The 17,887-nt window shown below is 42.6% G+C and overlaps 1 long non-coding RNA gene across 2 annotated transcripts; it reads right to left on the bottom strand.

Moving 5' to 3' along the window:
* Positions 1 to 4,640: 4,640 nt before the first annotated feature.
* Positions 4,641 to 17,588, bottom strand: LOC142161821 (uncharacterized). 2 transcript variants are annotated; one of them, XR_012693476.1, is made up of 4 exons: positions 17,113 to 17,588; positions 12,723 to 12,890; positions 10,715 to 12,195; positions 4,641 to 4,917 (listed from the first exon to the last, which is right to left on the bottom strand). It is a non-coding gene; the product is annotated as an uncharacterized LOC142161821 (long non-coding RNA). The 2 variants fall into 2 exon arrangements; XR_012693477.1 differs by lacking the exon at positions 10,715 to 12,195 and having other exon boundaries at positions 17,113 to 17,584.
* Positions 17,589 to 17,887: the final 299 nt, after the last annotated feature.

Below are 17,887 nucleotides of genomic sequence, written 5' to 3'. Positions count from 1 at the left end.
ACGTTCATATATAGAAGGAAAGGGGTTCAAATATTATTTGAAGGAAATAATTCTAGTTCAAATAAGGAAAAAACTAATAAGTACGGAAATTTTAGTTGATTTCAAAGTACTATATTTTAGGAAAATAATTAAATAATAATATTAAAAATTCAAAGTCCTATATATTAGGAAAATAATTAAATGATTATTCATAAATATTAGGAAACTAATTAAATAATTATTCATACATATTAAAAAATTAATTAAATAACTATTTTGTCTAGTGCGAACTCTATTTTTAAAGGGGGAAAAAGGCGAACGATATTTGCTAAGGGCCGTCGTATTTTTAATATAGTAGTATACGTGCGTTGCACGTATTTTTTGCGTCTATTAAAAAGAGTGAATAATAAAACTGAGAATTAGAATAAATTATGTCCAATAGCAACTGACGTCGAGATAAATACAATATTTATTTAAATTGAAAAATAAATGTGTAATGACCCGGCCGGTCATTTCATGAGTTACCGCTCTGTTTCCCCAATTCTGCTTCTTATTATTTTGTTCAGTTGTATTATATGTTATCGGGTGGATTAGTTCGAGTTCGAAGAGGTTTTGGTGAGGGTTGAGACATTTAGTCTCTTTTGAGTAAGCTTAAGTTAGAAAAGTCAACCGGATGTTGACTTATGTAAACAAGGTTCGGATGTGAATTCTGATGGTTCGGATAGCTTCGGGAGATAATTTGGTACTTAGGGGTGTGATCGGAATGAGATTTGGAGGTCCGGAGTAGATTTAGGCTTGAATTGGCGAAAATGGAATTTTAGCGTTTTTGATTGATAGGTGAGATTTTAATATAGGGGCCGGAATGAAATTCCAGGAGTTGCAGTAGGTCTGTTGTGTCATTTGGGATGTGTGTGCAAAATTTCAGGTCATTCGGACGTGGTTTGTTAGACCTTTTGATCAAAAGTGTAATTCGGAAGATTTTGGAACCTTAGGCTTGAATCCGATGTGATTTGGTCGATTCGATGTTGTTTGAGGTGTTTTGAAGATTGATATAAGTTTGGATATTGGTATATGACTAGCTCGTGCTCTTGGTTGAGGCCCCGGGGGCCTTGGGGTGATTTTCGGATGGTTGACGGGAGGTTTTGGAGTTGAGTTTGGTAGCTGAAGTTTTATGATTGCTGTCATAACTGCATCTGCGATTGGGAGGCCGCATGTGTAACTCCCGCAGATGCGGCCAAGAGGCAAGTCAGGCGGAGCCACAGAAGCAGACTTATGGACACATCTGTGATGGCGCAAGTGCGAGAGAATGACCACAAGTGCGGTCCTAAGGTTTTTAGTCATTTTCGCAGGTGCGGTGGGTAGGACAGCAGAAGCGGTAATGCAGAGGTGGAGAAAGGGACCTCAGGTGCGAAATACCTGGGTCAGAAAGTATATAAGGTTTTCTTCGCGAATTTTTGCTAAGTTCTCCATTTTTAAAGACGGGAAGTGAGCTAGGGCAGTGAATTTCAACGGAAAATCGAAGATTATCATTTGGTTAAGCTACCTAAGGTTCATTACTTGAGTTTATGATCATTTTTCCATTGTCTAATCATGGTATTAATGGGAAATTAAGGGAGAAAATTGAGGGATTAGGGCTTGATATTGGAGAGCTTTGAGTGGGGATTTGAGGGGCCATTTGAGGTCTGATTTCGTTGCTTTTGGTATGAATTGACTCGTGGGAGGATAAAGATTCTATTGATGTGATTTTTATGGAATTTCGAAACGTGGGCCCGGGGGTCGGGTTTGGATCAATTTCGAAATTTTTGGTATAATTTGATTATTTTTGCATGGGCTTCGTTCCCTTAGCATATTCTAATGTTATGATTCTGATTTTTGGTAGATTCGGCGCGAGTTGAGGCCGAGGTGAGAGGCAAAGGCGTCGCGGAGTAGTATTTTATCATGTTTGAGGTAAGTAACCATTGTAAATCTGGAACTGAGGATATAAAACCCCGGTATTTCGTATTGTTTTGATAAATGAGGTGACACACATGCTAGGTGACGAGCGTGTGGGCGTGCACCGGTAGGGATTGTGACTTGGTCCATCCCGTAGCGACTAGTAAGCCACGTATTTGATTTGAAATCTTATGTTATCACGTATTTTAGAGATTGATACTTTATTATGGGTTGTATGCCATATTTGGGGCCTTGTACCGACCTGTTGAGACCCTTAGGGGCATTTTTACGGTTTTCCTCACTCCATTTGTTTGAAAGCATATCCCCAGTCATGTTTTACCTGTTTATTTTTTAAACCTGGTTTTTATCACTCTACTTCCTAAAATGTGAAAACTGTTTGGGCTGAGTTTCCCTAATTTCCACAGTTATGCCCGAGGGGCTGTGAGGTTAATGACTGAGAGAGGTTGAAGACCTAATGGTGAGGATTACATATCTCTCTCTCTCTCTCTATATATATATATATTACTGATCGGGCTGCACGCCGCAACAATACTTATATGGATCGGGCTGCATGCCACAGCGATATATTTATTGGATCGGGCTGCGCGCCGCAGTGATATGATGCTTGGGCTGTAGGAGCCCCTCCGGAGTCTGTACACCCCCAGTGAGCATAGTCGATTATAAACTATGGATCGGGCTGCACGCCGCAGCGGTTATTATGATTATTACTACTATGAGATATTATTGAGCCCGAGTGCTGAGTGTGAGTACTGTGTGACGAGAGCTGAGTCACGAGTGACTGAGAGGTTTGCCCGAGAGGCTATATTTATGAGTGATACCTTGCCCGAGGGGCCCATTTATGACATTTTTGTTGATTTAACTCTTTTTTATGATGAGCCTCTGTTGAAAACTGCTAAGTAAATGATTTCAAAGTATCTCAATTGAAACTGAAGTTTTTACGAAGTAATTGGCTTTTAAACTGTTGAGTTTGATTTGATATTCTGTTGTATATTCTTATATATGATTTTTAATTGCTAGTCACTGCACTGAGACCTTATTTACGTTACTCCCTGCACCTTGTGTACAGATCTAGGTGCCTGAGCAGCAGAGTGAGAGTCCCCAACATTATCAGAGCTTATCGGAGACTTCAAGGTAGCTACATGGCGTCTGCAACCCTGCTTTCCTCCTTCCTATCTTTGTTTTTCTACATTTTAGGGCTTATTATGTATTAGCCAGTCAGACTTGTTGTATTTAGAGGCTCTAGACTTGTGACACCAGATAGTTGGGTTGTGTTGGTTTGATGTTTTTACTATTTTTTCGCATATTTCAGTGATTTAGATATTTCTTATGAAAAATTGAGACTTAATCAGTGTTAGAAAATGGTTTTATAAAAGAATTTACTGTGGTTATTTATTTGTGTTGGCTTGCCTAGTATTGTGATAGGCGCCATCACGACAGGGGTATTTGGGGTCGTGACAAGTTGGTATCAAAACCTAGGTTACATAGGTCTCGCGAGTCATGAGCCGGTTTAGTAGAGTCTCGCGGATCGGTACAGAGAAGTCTGTATTTATCCTTGGGAGGTTGCAGAACCTTTAGGAAAAACTTCATATTCTTGAAATTCTTGTCGTGCGAATTTGTTGATCCGAGTACTAAACTTCTATTATTCTATTCCCTCACAGATGGTGAGGACACATGCTACCGGTCAGGATGGACGACCACCAGTACCACCAGTTGGGGCCACTAGAGGCCGATGCCGTGGTAGGGGTAGGGGTGTAGCCCGCATAGTAGCTAGGGCAGCACTTATAAATCCACCAGCCGCCCCAGTTCAAGATCAGGTCCCAATTGCGGATGCTCAAGCAGTACCAGCTTAGGCACCGACTGTGCCTATTGTGATTCCAGGCCTTTAGGAGGTTTTAGCTCAGATTCTATTAGTATGCACTGGGTTGGCTCAGGCAGTCTTTGTTACTATGGCTGCAACTACTTCTCAAGCCGGGGGAGGCACCCAGACTCCCGTTGCTCGCACACCTGAGCAGGTTATGCAGGGACTTCAGACACCGGGGGCACCTCCAGCCCAGACGGCTGCACCAGCTCAGGAGTATGTGGTACCAGTTATATCTGACAACGAGCAACTTCGATTGGAGAGGTTTGGTAGACTTCAGCCTCCGACTTTCAGTGGTACTGAGGGCGAGGATGCCCAAGGTTTCTTGGACAAGTGTGAGAGGATTCTTCGTACAACGGGTATTCTAGAGACCAATGGTGTAGCATTTACTACCTTTCAGTTTTCTGGAGATGCCTTTACTTGGTGGGAGGCTTATGAGAGGCGTAGGCATATTGGTGCAGCGCCCCTTACCTGACAGCAGTTCTCCGTTCTTTTTCTGGAGAAGTATGTGCCACAATCTCGCAGAGAGGAGCTGCGCAGGCAGTTCGAGTAGTTGCGTCAGGGAGATATGAATGCAACACAGTATGAGATGTCGTTCTCTAAGTTAGCTCATCATGCGGTCTAGTTGGTTCCCACAGATTGAGAGAGGATCAGGAGGTTCGTTGATGGCCTCACATATCAGCTTTGGATTCTCATGACTCGGGAGAGGGTGTCAGGTTGCCACGACCTGGTTCGCCCTCCGTGAACCATCGTGACAACACCTAGTCTCTACGATTAGGTAAACCAAATTTGCGGAAGAAAAACCAAAATTTATGGAAGTAAACAATTTAAAACAGAAATAAAGCAGTAACAGTGTTTAAATGTGCCGCTCGGCATACACCATATTTAACTCTCAATACCAAACATAAATCCAAGACCCGAAAACCCATGAATCACAGGCAAAGATCAATACTACATAGCTCTAACTCCAGAATGTCTAATAAAAACATGAAGGTACATAAGGGCTAAATACTAAAAGCAGGAATAGAAAGGGACTTCTTAGTCTGCGGACGCGGCAAATGTATCTCGAAGTCTCTAGAGCAGTCGCCTCCCTCAAGGATAGTAGACCTGATCAGTGGTACCTGGATCTGCACATGAAAAACATGCACAGAAGAGGCATGAGTACACCACAATGGTACTCAGTAAGTGCCAAGCCTAACCTCGGTTAGGTAGTGACGAGGAAGGTCAGGGCCCTACTGAGGTTAAATAAAATATAAAGATTAACAGTATAGAACAAAACAGTATAAATAAGTACAGTAGTAAAATAACATAAGATGAACAGAACAACAACAACTATACATAACAAGGTAAACGTGGAAAGGAAATACAGCTCAACACCAATAGTAACAATCGGGGATCTCCCAGGATACCGTCCTGTAGTACCATCTTTACATATCTAGTGAATCTCCCAGGATACCATCCCGTAGTCCATCCATCATATATATATATATGTCCGAAGGATCTCCCGGGATCCCGTCCCGTAGTCCAACTCATAGTGCGCGGGTCATATATATGTCCAAAGGATCTCCCGGGATCCCGTCCCGTAGTCCAACTCATAGTGCGCGGGGATCTACCGGAATCCCCTTCCGTAGTCCCAAATGTAAATACCCAGTACTGGGGGAATCTACCGAGAATCTAACCCGTAGTCCAAAGTAAATGTGCATGGGGATTTACCAGGAATCTAACCCGTAGTCCCAAAGTAAACAAACAAGGGAGAGCTACCGGAATCCCATATCCATAATCCCAATATAAATACACAGCAACAGCAGGAAGATATACAGAAATGGCAAAATTTCATATTAAGGCAATAAGTGATTCTAGCCTAGCATGCTGCACAGAATTCAAGTAAAGCAGGTTGAATCAATTAAAGCAATTAAGTCACTTAGACATGCTTTCCTAAGCTAACAACAGGCTTAATAGTGCAAGAAATAGAAAAAGGAAAGGAAACATACTAGTAATTACTTAAGAAAACCGGATTTCCAACAATTAGCACAAATATGCACTCATCACCTCACGTACAAGGCATTTCAATTACCAAATATATCAATCCTAAGGGGAAGGTCCCCCCCACAAGGTTAGACAAGCCACTTACCTCGAACCGGCTCAAAAATTAACCCAACACCACGTATTTTCCACGAGTACTCAACTCCAAATGCCCCAAATCTATTAAATTCAATTGCATAATGTAAATAACACTTCAAGTAACTGATTCTACAATTAAATTCTAAGATAATACGCAAAATTATATAAAATGACCAAAATGCCACTCGGGCCCACGTCTCGGAATCAGATGAAATTTACAATTTCAGAAACCTCATACTCTCACGAGTCTATACATAACAAGAATGCTGAAATCGGAGTCCAAAATGCCCCCTTAAATCCTCGTTTAAAGGCCTCTTAAACTCAAGCTTTCTCACCACTAATTAGGTCTTTAATCACATAAAAATGAGTTATGAAGTCGAGGATGTTACCTCCAAGTGATTTCCCTTTGTTTTCCTCAAAAATCTCTCTTAAAAGCTTCAAACCCGGATGAAAATGGTGAAAGGATCCCTCAAATTCGTGAAGGCAACTATTTATATGTTCTGCACAACGATTTTTCGCATTTGTTGCGGTCCCGCTTCTGCGGAACAAGTGTCGCATCTGCAACTTTCACTTAAGGACCCAGCTTTCGCATTTGCGGAACTCTAACCGCAGGAGCGGTTCTGCTTCTGCGGACATCTCACCGCATCTGCGGTTCCTGAGGGAAATCCCAAATTTCGCTTTTGCGGTCCTCTTCGCCGCTTCTGCAGCTCCGCATCTGCGGTCCCCAAACTGCAGATGCAAAAATACCAGAAGAATAGCTGCTACAACAACTTCAACTACAAAATTTCCTCCGTTAACCATCCGAATTCATCCCGAGGCCCCCGGGACCTCAACCAAAGACATCAACATATCCTAAAACCTTATTCAAACTTGTACAAATATTCAAAACACTTCAAACAACATCAAAACAACAAACACATCGGATTCAAGCCTAAGTTTCTAAAATCTTCCGAATTCCGCTTTCGATCAAAAACCTAACCAATACACGTCCGAATGACCTGAAATTTTGCAAACACATCCCAAATGACATAAAAGAACTACTGCAACTCTCAAAATTCCATTCTGACCCTCAGATCAAAATCTCACTATCGAACCGGAAACTTCCAAAATTCAACTTTCACCATTTCAAGACTAAATTAGCTACGGACCTCCAAAACACAATCCGAGCACGCTCCTAACCCCAAAATCACCCAACGGAGCTAACAGAACTATTGGATTTCCATTTTGAGGCCGTCTTCACACTATTCCAACTACGGTCAACTTTTCAACACTTAAGCTCTCATTCCCGACAAATTACATTAGCAGAAATAAACTTGGGAAAAGCAGTTAATAGGGATCGGGGCATTAATTCTTAAGACGACCGGCCAGGTCATCACATCCTCCTACACTTAAACATTCATTCGTCCTCGAACGAGCATAGAGACATACCTGAAGTAGTGAAAAGATGAGGGTAACGGCTGTGCATATCCTGCTCGATCTCTCAGATCGCCTCCTCGATCGGCTAACCCTGCCATTAGACCTTCACTGTTGCAATGTTCTTTGACCTCAACTTTCTAACCTGCCTGTCCAATATTGTCACTGGCTCCTCAATATAAGATAGATCCTTATCCAACTGGACTGAACTGAAATCCAACATGTGCGACGGATCACCGTGATACCTCCGGAGCATCGAAACATGAAATACCGGATAAACTCCTGCCAAGCTGGGAGGTAAGGCAAGCTCATAAGCAACCTCCCCAACATGCCTCAATATCTCAAAAGGGCCAATAAACCTCAGACTCAACTTCCCTTTCTTCCCGAATCTCATAATGCCCTTCATAGGCGAAACCCGAAGCAGAACCCGCTCTCCAACCATATAGGAAACATCGCGAACCTTCCGGTCCACGTAACTCTTTTGTCTGGATTGGGCTGTGCGGAGTCTATCCTGAATCACCTTAACCTTCTCCAAAGCATCCTAAACCAGGTCTGTGCCCAACAATCTGGCCTCGCCCGGCTCAAACCAACCCACCGGAGATCTGCACCGCCTACCATATAAAGCCTCTACGGTGCCATCTAAATACTGGACTGATAGTTGTTGTTGTAAGCAAACTCTGCCAATGAAAAAAACTGATCCCAAGACCCTCCAAACTCAATCACACACGCATGGAGCATATCCTCAAGAATCTGAATAGTGCGCTTGGACTGTCCATCTATCTGAGGGTGAAATGTTGTACTTAACTCTACTCGAGTACCTAACTAATGGTGAACAACTCTCTAGAACTGTGATGTGAACTGGGTACCTCTATCTAAAATGATAGAAACCGGAATACCATGCAGACGAACAATCTCCCGGATATAGATCTCCACCAGCCGCTTCGAGGAATAAGTAGTACACATAGGAATAAAGTGACCGGACTTGGTCAGCCGATCCACAATCACCCAAATAGCATCAAACTTCCTCGATGTCCGTGGGAGCCCAACTACAAAGTCCATGGTGATCCGCTCCCACTTCCACTCCGGAATCTCTATATGTAGAAGCAACCCACCCGATCTCTAGTGCTCATACTTCACCTGCTGACAGTTGAGTCACCGAGCTACGAATCCAACTATATCTTTCTTCTTTCGCCTCCACCAATAGTGTTGTCTCAAATCCTGATACATCTTTGCGGCACCTGGATGAATGGAATACTGCGAGCTATGGGCCTCCACTAGAATCAACTCTCGAAGCACATCAACATTGGGCACATAAATCCGACCCAGCATCCTCAATACCCCATCATCACCAATAGTCACATCCCTAGCATCACCGTGTTGAACCTTGTCCTTGAGGACAAGCAAATGAGGGTCATCATATTGCCGCTCCCTGATACGATCAAATAAGAAAAACCGAGAAATCACGCAAGCTAGAACCCGACCGGGCTCCGAAATATCCAATCTCACAAACTGGCTGGCTAAGGCCTGAATATCCATCGCTATAGGCCTCTCTGATGTTGTTAAATAAGCTAAACTCCTCAAACTCTCTGCTCGACAACTCAAAGCATCGACCACCACATTGGTCTTGCCCGGGTGATATAAAATAGTGATATCATAGTCCTTTAGCAACTCCAACCACTTCCTCTAGCGCAAATTTAGATCCTTTTGCTTGAACAAGTGCTGCAAGCTCTGATGGTCAGTATAAATCTCACATGGAACCCCGTATAAATAATGGCACCAAATCTTCAGGGCGTGAACAATGGTAGCTAACTCAAGGTCGTGAACAGGGTAGTTCTTCTCATGTATCTTCAACTGTCTGGAAGTGTAGGCAATCACCCTATCATCCTGCATCAACACCGCTTCGAGGCCAACCCTTGAGGCATCATAATAGACCGTATAAGACCCCGAACCTGTAGGTAGTATCAAAATTGGGGTTGTGCTCAAAGCTATCTTAAGCTTCTTAAAGCTCGCCTCACACTCCTCTATCCACTGAAACGGAGCACCCTTCTGGGTCAACCTGGTCATAGGGGCTGCAATCGATGAAAACCCCTCCACAAAACGACGGTAGTAACCCGCTAAACCAAAGAAACTGCGGATCTCTGTAGCTAAGGATGGTCTGGGCCAACTCTGCACGACCTCTATCTTCTTCGGATCCACTTGAATACCCTCACTCGATACCACATGGCCTAGGAATGCCACTGAATCCAACCAAAACTCCCATTTTGAGAATTTAGCATATAACTTCTTCTCTCTCAAAGTCTGAAGCATAGTCCTCAGGTGCTGCTCATGATCTTCCCGACTCCGGGAATACACCAGAATATCATCAATAAAGACAATGACAAACGAGTCAAAATACGGCTGGAACACACTGTGCATCAAATGCATAAAGGCTGCTGGGGTATTGGTCAACCCAAATGACATAACAAGGAACTCGTAATGACCATACCGAGTCCTGAAAGCAGTCTTTGGGATATCTGGCTCCCGAATTTTCAACTGATGGTAACCTGAGCGCAAGTCAATTTTAGAAAATACCCATGCACCTTGAAGCTGGTCAAATAGATCATCAATACGAGGCAAGGGATAACGGTTCTTCACTGTAACCTTATTCAACTGGCAATAATCAATACACATATGCATAGAACCATCCTTTTTCTTCACAAACAAGACAGGAGCTCCCCAAGGTGATACACTAGGCCGAATAAAACCCTTATCAAGCCTGTAATTGATCCTTCAACTCCTTCAACTCAGGAGGAGCCATACGATATGGAGGAATAGAAATGGGCTGAGTGCCCGGCAATAGATCAATGCCAAAATCAATATCTCTATTAGGCAACATGCCTGGAAGATCAGTTGGAAACACATCGGGAAAATCCCGTACTACTGGAACTGAATCAACTGAAGGGTTATCAATACTGACATCTCTCACATAAGCTAAATATGTGTCACACCCCTTCTCAACCATACGCTGAGCTTTAAGAAAAGAAATAACTCTATTGGGGGCGTAATCTAAAGTACCTCTCCACTCAACACATGGTACACCTAGCATAGCCAGCATCACGATTTTAGCGTGACAATCAAGAATAGCATAATGGGGTGACAACCAGTTCATGCCCAAGATAATATCTAAGTCAACCATACTGAGTAACAATAAATTGGCTCTGGTCTCAAAACCACTAAGAGCAACCAAACACAACCGATAAATGCGGTCCACAACGAGAAAATCTCCCACAAGAGAACTCAAAGAATCCTGAGATAAACCCAAATGCAGAGCAAAATAAGAAGAGACATAAGAATAAGTAGAGCCTGGATCGAATAGAACCGATGCATCTCTGTGGCAAACAAGTGTAATACCTGTGATGACAGAATCGGAGGCAATAATCTCGGTACGGTTAGGAAGGGCATAGTATCTGGCATGGCCTCCCCCTCTAGGGTGACCTCTACCTCCCCGACCTCCACCTTCAGCTGGCTGAGCAGGTGGGGTAGCAACTAGAGCTGTAACCATAGCTTGAGAACTCTACGGGGCATGCTGGGGCTGAGAAGTCTGTGGAGGTGCACCCCTCCCAAGTTTGGGGCAATCCCTCACCATATGACGTGTGTCACCACACTCAAAACAAGATCTGAGAGGATGTGGTGGCTGTTACTGGCTAGGGCCAGGTCTGTTGGACTGACCTCTGAAAACACCCCGCGCTGGAGGCGCGCTAGAAACCGGAGGTGCATAATAAGACTCCTGAGGCCTAGGAGGAGCTGGAATACCACTAGCTGCTGGAAGAGCCGAATGAACAGGGCGACTCACATAACCCCTGCCATGACGACCTGCATCTAGGGTACGGGCACCATAATAATGGCCCAACTCTCTAGACCTCTTAGACTCCCTCTCCTCTTTCTCCCTAGCATACATACCCTCAATCCTCCTAGAAATGCTCACCACCTACTGGTAAGAAATATCCATCTCCAACTCGCGAGCCATACTAGATCTGATGCTGGGAATAAGGCCCTCAATAAACTGGTGAACCCTCTCGCGGATAGTAGAAACCAAGGCTGGTGCATGTCTAGCCAAGCTGGTGTACATACTCTGAAATAGTCATAGCACCCTAGCACAAATGCTCAAACTCTGCGCGCCATGTGTCCCTAAGGCTCTGAGGAACATACTCCCTCATGAATAAATTTGAAAACTGAGCCCAAGTCAGTGAAGCAGCCTCATCTGGAATGTCTAGCTCATAGGTGCGCCACCACTCATAGGCGGCTCCTTGAAGTTGAAAGGTAGTGAAAGAAACCCCGCTCGATCCTGAAATACCTATGGTACGAAGAATGCGGTAACACTCATAAAAAAATCCCAGAGCATCCTCCGATGCTAGACCACTAAATACAGGGGGCTTGTACTTCTTGAATCTCTCAAGCCTCAACTGCTCATCCTCGGAAGTCGCTGCCCTGTCCTCGGGTTGAACTGGCACTACAGGCGGTACAAGAATAATCTCAAGGACCTGCTCAACATGAACTCGCTACTCAGGAGTGCGGGTAGTGAGAGTCTGTGCTCCTCCCCCAGCTTGAGACGTAGTTGCAGTAAGGGGAAACAACCCTGCTTAAGCCAAGGTGGTGTACATGCTCATAAACTGTGCCAAAGTCTCTTGAAGAGCTGGAGTGGTAGTAGCAGTGGGCGTGTCAGGTGCCTGGACTCCGGCTAGATCCACTGGTGGTACCTCGGTGGTAGCTCGCGCAGGTGCTCTGGCTATACCACGTGCGCGTCCTCGGCCTCTACCCTGGCCCCAGCCTCTGACGGCTGCAGTTGGGGGCGCGAGTGCCTGATCATCTCGGGTAGCACGTGTCCTCACCATCTGTGAGGGAATAGAAGACAAAAGTTTAGAATGATGATGTCAAAATATCACACGACAAGAAAATCAAATGAAGTGGAATTTTTCTAACAGTTACATAGCCTCTCATAGATAAGTACGGGCATCTTCGTACCGATCATCGAGACTCTAATAAACCGGCTTGTGATCCATGACTCCTATAAATCTAGAGCTCTAATACCAACTTGTCACGACCCCGGTTTGCCCTCAATGAACCATTGTGACAACACCTAGTCTCTACGACTAGGTAAGCCTAATTTGCGGAAGTAAACAATTTAAAATAGAAATAAAGCAGTAACAATGTTTAAATGTGCCGCTCGACATACATCATGTTTAACTCTCAATACCAAACATAAATCCAAGACCCTAAAACCCATGAATCACAAGCTAAGATCAATACTACATAGCTCTAACTCCAGAATGTCTAATAAGAACAGGAAGGTACATAAGGGCTAAATACTAAAAGCAGGAATAAAAAGGGACTTCTCGGTCTGCGAATGCGGTAGATGTACCTCGAAGTCTCTAGAGCGGTCGCCTCCCTCAAGGATAGTAGACCTGATCAGCGGTACCTGGATATGCACATGATAAACATGCGCAGAAGAGGCAAGAGTACACCACAGCGGTACTCAGTAAGTTCCAAGCCTAACCTCGATTGGGTAGTGACGAGGAAGGTCAGGGACCTACTAAAGTTAAATAAAATATAAAGATCAACAGTATAGAACGAAATAGTATAAATAAGTACAGCAGTAAAATAACACAGGATTAAAGAACAACAACAATTATACAGAACACAGTAAACATGGAAAGGAAATACAACTCAGCACCAATAGTAACAATCGGGGATCTCCTAGGATACCGTCCTATAGTCCCATCTTTACATATCCAGTGAATCTCCCGGGATACCATCCCGCAGTCTATCATATATATGTCCAAAGGATCTCCCGGGATCCTATGCCGTAGTCAAAATCATAGTGCGATCGGAATCTCCTAGGATCCTGTCCCGTAGTCCAACTCATAGTGCGCGGGGATCTACCGGAAATTCCATTCCATAGTCCCAAATGTAAATACCCAATACTGGGGGAATCTACTGGGTGCATTCCCGTAGTTCCATATAACTGTGCAGGTGGATCTACCAGGAATCTAACTCATAGTCCCAAAGTAAATGTGCAGGGGGATCTACCGGGAATCTAACCCTTAGTCCCAAAGTAAATAGACAAGGGGGAGCTACCGGAATCCCACATCTGTAGTCCCAAAATAAATACACAACAATAGCAGAAAGGTATACAGAAATGGCAAAAGTTCATATTAAGGCAATAAGTGATTCTAGCCTAGCATGCTGCACAGACAGGTTGAATCAATTAAAGCAATTAAGTCACTTAGACATGCTTTCCTAAGCTAACAACAGACTTAATAGTGTAAGAAATAAAAATAGGAAAGGAAACATACTAGTAATCACTTAAGAAAACCTGATTTCCAACAATTAGCACAAGTACATACTCGTCACCTCATGTATAAGGCATTTTAATACCACATATACCAATCCTAAGGGGAAGGTCCCCACGCAAGGTTAGACAAGCCACTTACCTCGAACTGACTCAAAAATCAACCCAACACCACGTCTTTTCCATGAGTACTCGACTCCAAATGGCCTAAATCTATTCAATTCAATTGCATAATATAAATAACCCTTCAAGTAACTGATTCTACAACTAAATTCTAAGCTAATACGCGAAATTATATAAAATGACCAAAACGCCCCTCGGTCCCACTTCTAAGAATCAGGTGAAATTTACATTTTCAGAAACCTCGTACTCTCATGAGTTTATACATAACAAGAACACTAAAATCGGAGTCCAAATGACCCTTCAAATACTTATTTAAATGTCTCTTAAACTCAAGCCCTAATTACCCATTTTCCCAAATTTCTCACCACTAATTAGGTCTTTAATCACATAAAAACGAGTTATGAAGTCAAGGATGTTACCTCCAAGTGACTCCTCTTTGTTTTCCTCAAAAATATCTCTTAAAAGCTTCAAACCCGGATGAAAATGGTGAAAGGATCCCTCAAATTCGCGAAGGCAACTATTTATATGTTCCGCCCAGTGATTTTCCGCATTTGCGGCCTTAGGACGCATCTGCGGTCTCACTTCTGCGGAACAAGTGTCGCATCTGTGACTTTCACTTAAGGACCCAGCTTTCGCATCTGCAGAACTCTAACTGCAGGAGCGGTTCTGCTTCTGCGGACATCTCACCGCATCTACGGTTCCTGGGGGAAATCCCAAATTTCGCTTCTGCAGTCCTCTTTGCCGCTTTTGCGGCTCCGCATCTGTGGTCCCCAAACCGTAGATGCAAAAATACCAGAAGAACAACTGTTACAGCAATTTCAACTCCAAAATTTCCTCCGTTAACCATCTGAATTCATCCCGAGGCCCCCAGGATCTCAACCAAAGGCATCAACATATCCTAAAACCTTATTCAAACTTGTACAAATCTTCAAAACACTTCAAACAACATCAAAACAACCAAAACACATTGGATTCAAGCCTAAGTTTCTAAAATCTTCCGAATTTCTCTTTCGATCAAGAACCCAACCAAAACACGTCCGAATGACCTAAAATTTGCACACACATCCCAAATGACATAACGGAACTACTGCAACTCTTAGAATTACATTCTGACCCTTGGATCAAAATTTCATTATCGAATTGGAAACTTCCAAAATTCAACTTTCGACATTTCAAGCCTAAATTAGCTACGGACCTCCAAAATACAATTCGAACACGCTTCTAACCCCAAAATCACCCAACGGAGCTAACAGAACCATCAAATTTCCATTCCGAGGTCGTCTTCATATTGTTCCGACTACGGTCAACTTTCCAACACTTAAGCTCTCATTTAGGGATTAAGTGTCCCGAAACTCAAAACCGAACATCCCGGCAAATCACATTAGCAGAAATAAACTTGGGAAAAGCAGTTAATAGGGGATCGGGGCATTAATTCTTGAGACGACCGGCCGGATCATCACACAGGTGCTACTTTGAGGAGGTTGTTGACATTGCCCGCAAGATTAAGTCAGTTCGTTGCCAGGAGCGAGAGGACAGGGAGGCCAAGAGGCCTCGGGGATCTGGCAGCTTTGGAAGTGCTCCTTCAAGAGGTCAGTTTCAGCACGACAGTGGCCGTCCATTCAAGCAGACTCAGTCAGCTCGCCCAAGTTATCGTGGGGCATCATTCGGCCATGGTTCTCACAGTTCTTATTAGGGCCATTCATCACTTAGTGCCCTTCCAGCCCAGAGTTCGTCCCGTACTCCATCAGTTCAGGGTTCTTCCATGCCAGGTCCTTCTATTGGTCATTCCGGTGCAAGGGGTTCCTTTTAGTCCCTGTCTCTAGTACAGGGGAGTTGTTATGAGTGTGGAGAGTTTGAGCATATAAGGAGGTAGTGTCCTCATCTTCTTGAGGGTCCGTCTCAGTAGTGGGGTCAGCCCTCGACTGTCACACCTCCTTTTTCTACCTGAAGGGTATATAAGGGAGTTTTTCCAATTAAAGTGACAATAATCGAAATGAGATTATTTTATTAAATTTCAGAGTCGCCACTTGGAATATTTAGGGTGTCCCAAATCACCGGTTTACTTTTAAAAAATCCCAATTCGAGGTTACTTTTAAACCAGAAATTTTAGATAAGGAATTCTGTTAACCCGCAAGAAGGTGTTAGGCATTCCCTGATTCCGTGGTTCGAGCACGGTCGCTTAAACTATTAATAATTGGCCAATTATCTGATTTACTACATGTTTTAAACCTATTGTGCATTTTTAGCTTTATAACCGCTTTTTAATTATTTTAACTGCTTTTAGAATTTTTGAAATTATTTCTTGAACAAGTTAAGATTGTCGTACACTTGCCATTTTGGAACACATCGCAAACCACGCTACATGAAATGCACCCACGATTCGCGACATGTTTATTTTAATATTATTAAAAGTTGTTATGATCGGGTCACATGAAATGCATAACCGAATTTGGAAAATTAGGCATATGTCACGGGAACCGTACCCATAATCACGATGGTTTATTAATTGCGCCTAAAGCAAGCTACGACATTCAAGAATTATTTATTTTCCTAAATTTTGAGATTATATGGAAACTAAAAGTTTGAGGTATATTATATGGGTTTCTTTTCCCCGTAACAAGCAAAAGAACAAGAAAGGAGAATCTTTGCTTGTGAGAATATTGTTCAGGCTATAGACTGCAATCTCCACATAGGCCTATGATTTTGCATAGGAGACGTAAAGCCTTACACTTTATATTAACAACTATGAAGGAGGATAAATATTGTTTCTTCCATCCTCACACTAGACTAGGGAATGCAATCTTCTTATTGCCAAAAAACAGAATCGTTCGCTGATGCCATAATATTACGGCACCGAACTTAGAAACAACATCAAATTTCAACTAATAACTTTTTTGCAGTTTTTTCAAAGGCAAACCTTTATAACACGAAATTCACCAACAAAGTAATAAACCATAAGGATCTAAAAAAATAACAGCTTTACTATAATTAATTAGTAATTCTTCAAAAACCATATCAAAATAGTATTGAAATCTATGAACAGAGAGGTCTTAAAAAATTGTCCAAATCTTAAAATACATAGAAAGTAGCAACAAAGAATTACCTAAAACAATCTGAAAAGGGCACTACTCTTTCGTTAGCTCAAACGAAGAAGGAGCCTATTTCAAAGTTAAAGATCATGCTGATGCAACTTTATTTCGAAAAGCAAAGAAGAAAACAGAAAATCGAACAAATACTCTCCCAGCATCTATTACAACAGAAAATCGAACAAATACTCTCCCAGCATCTATAACAAAATAAACTGCAAACCAAAGAATGCATAGGGTTAGAATTAGACCTCAAACAACCGCAACTTTCAATATATGTAGTTTCACTTGGTTCACAAAGCAAATGAATGATTGTTCTGAAAACTGCTCAAAAACCGAAACCGGAGCTCGAACAGAAAAACCTCACCTAGATCTCAAGCAGAATCGTGTACGACGACCTCGACTCAACTCCCAACGCTTCTGTTATATAATGAAAAGGGGGCTGTTTGGAGCTGCTTTTGGGAGGGTTCTTAGGTGACGTTTTGGGTTGATTCAAGGTGGTTTAAAGGGTAATTTTGGAGCTAAAAATGGTAGTGTTTTTGGAGGAAGAAGTAGATAAGTGGCGGTTGTGTGTTAATGTGTGCTGCGACGTTAAGATTTTTGGTTCAGGGGAGGGGATGGGGGTTCTGCCGCTGCTCCTATTTAGAATAAGAGTGAGAGATCTTTTATATTAGGGTTTTTATTTTTGGCTTCCAAAAATCTGATGGTTCTCCTTCAAAATGTAGTGTGTATCGTGCTTGGAAAAGAAGTTAGGATTTTTAGAAAAGTGTAGGGTCCCCACAATATAAAAAATGAGATCTCCAAGAATTTGTCTGTGAGAAATCATGACAAAATTAAAAAAAAAAGTCCACGTTTCTTCCTTCTTTTCTTGATATATTTTCCCTTTGCTTTTTTATTTTGCTTTTCTGTTATCTTTCCTTTTTCTTCAATTGTTTCTTTTATTATGAAGATGAATTAAAAAAATATCTTTATAAGATACATGTATAGTTAAGCTAATACAATATTAGGAGGAATCATAAAGTTACT

This window comes from Nicotiana tabacum, chromosome 7, assembly GCF_000715075.1.
Source record: "Nicotiana tabacum cultivar K326 chromosome 7, ASM71507v2, whole genome shotgun sequence".
NCBI classification, from domain to species: domain Eukaryota; kingdom Viridiplantae; phylum Streptophyta; class Magnoliopsida; order Solanales; family Solanaceae; genus Nicotiana; species Nicotiana tabacum.
Note: the sequence above shows the minus strand (reverse complement) of the source record. Positions and strands in the feature narration are given on the sequence as shown.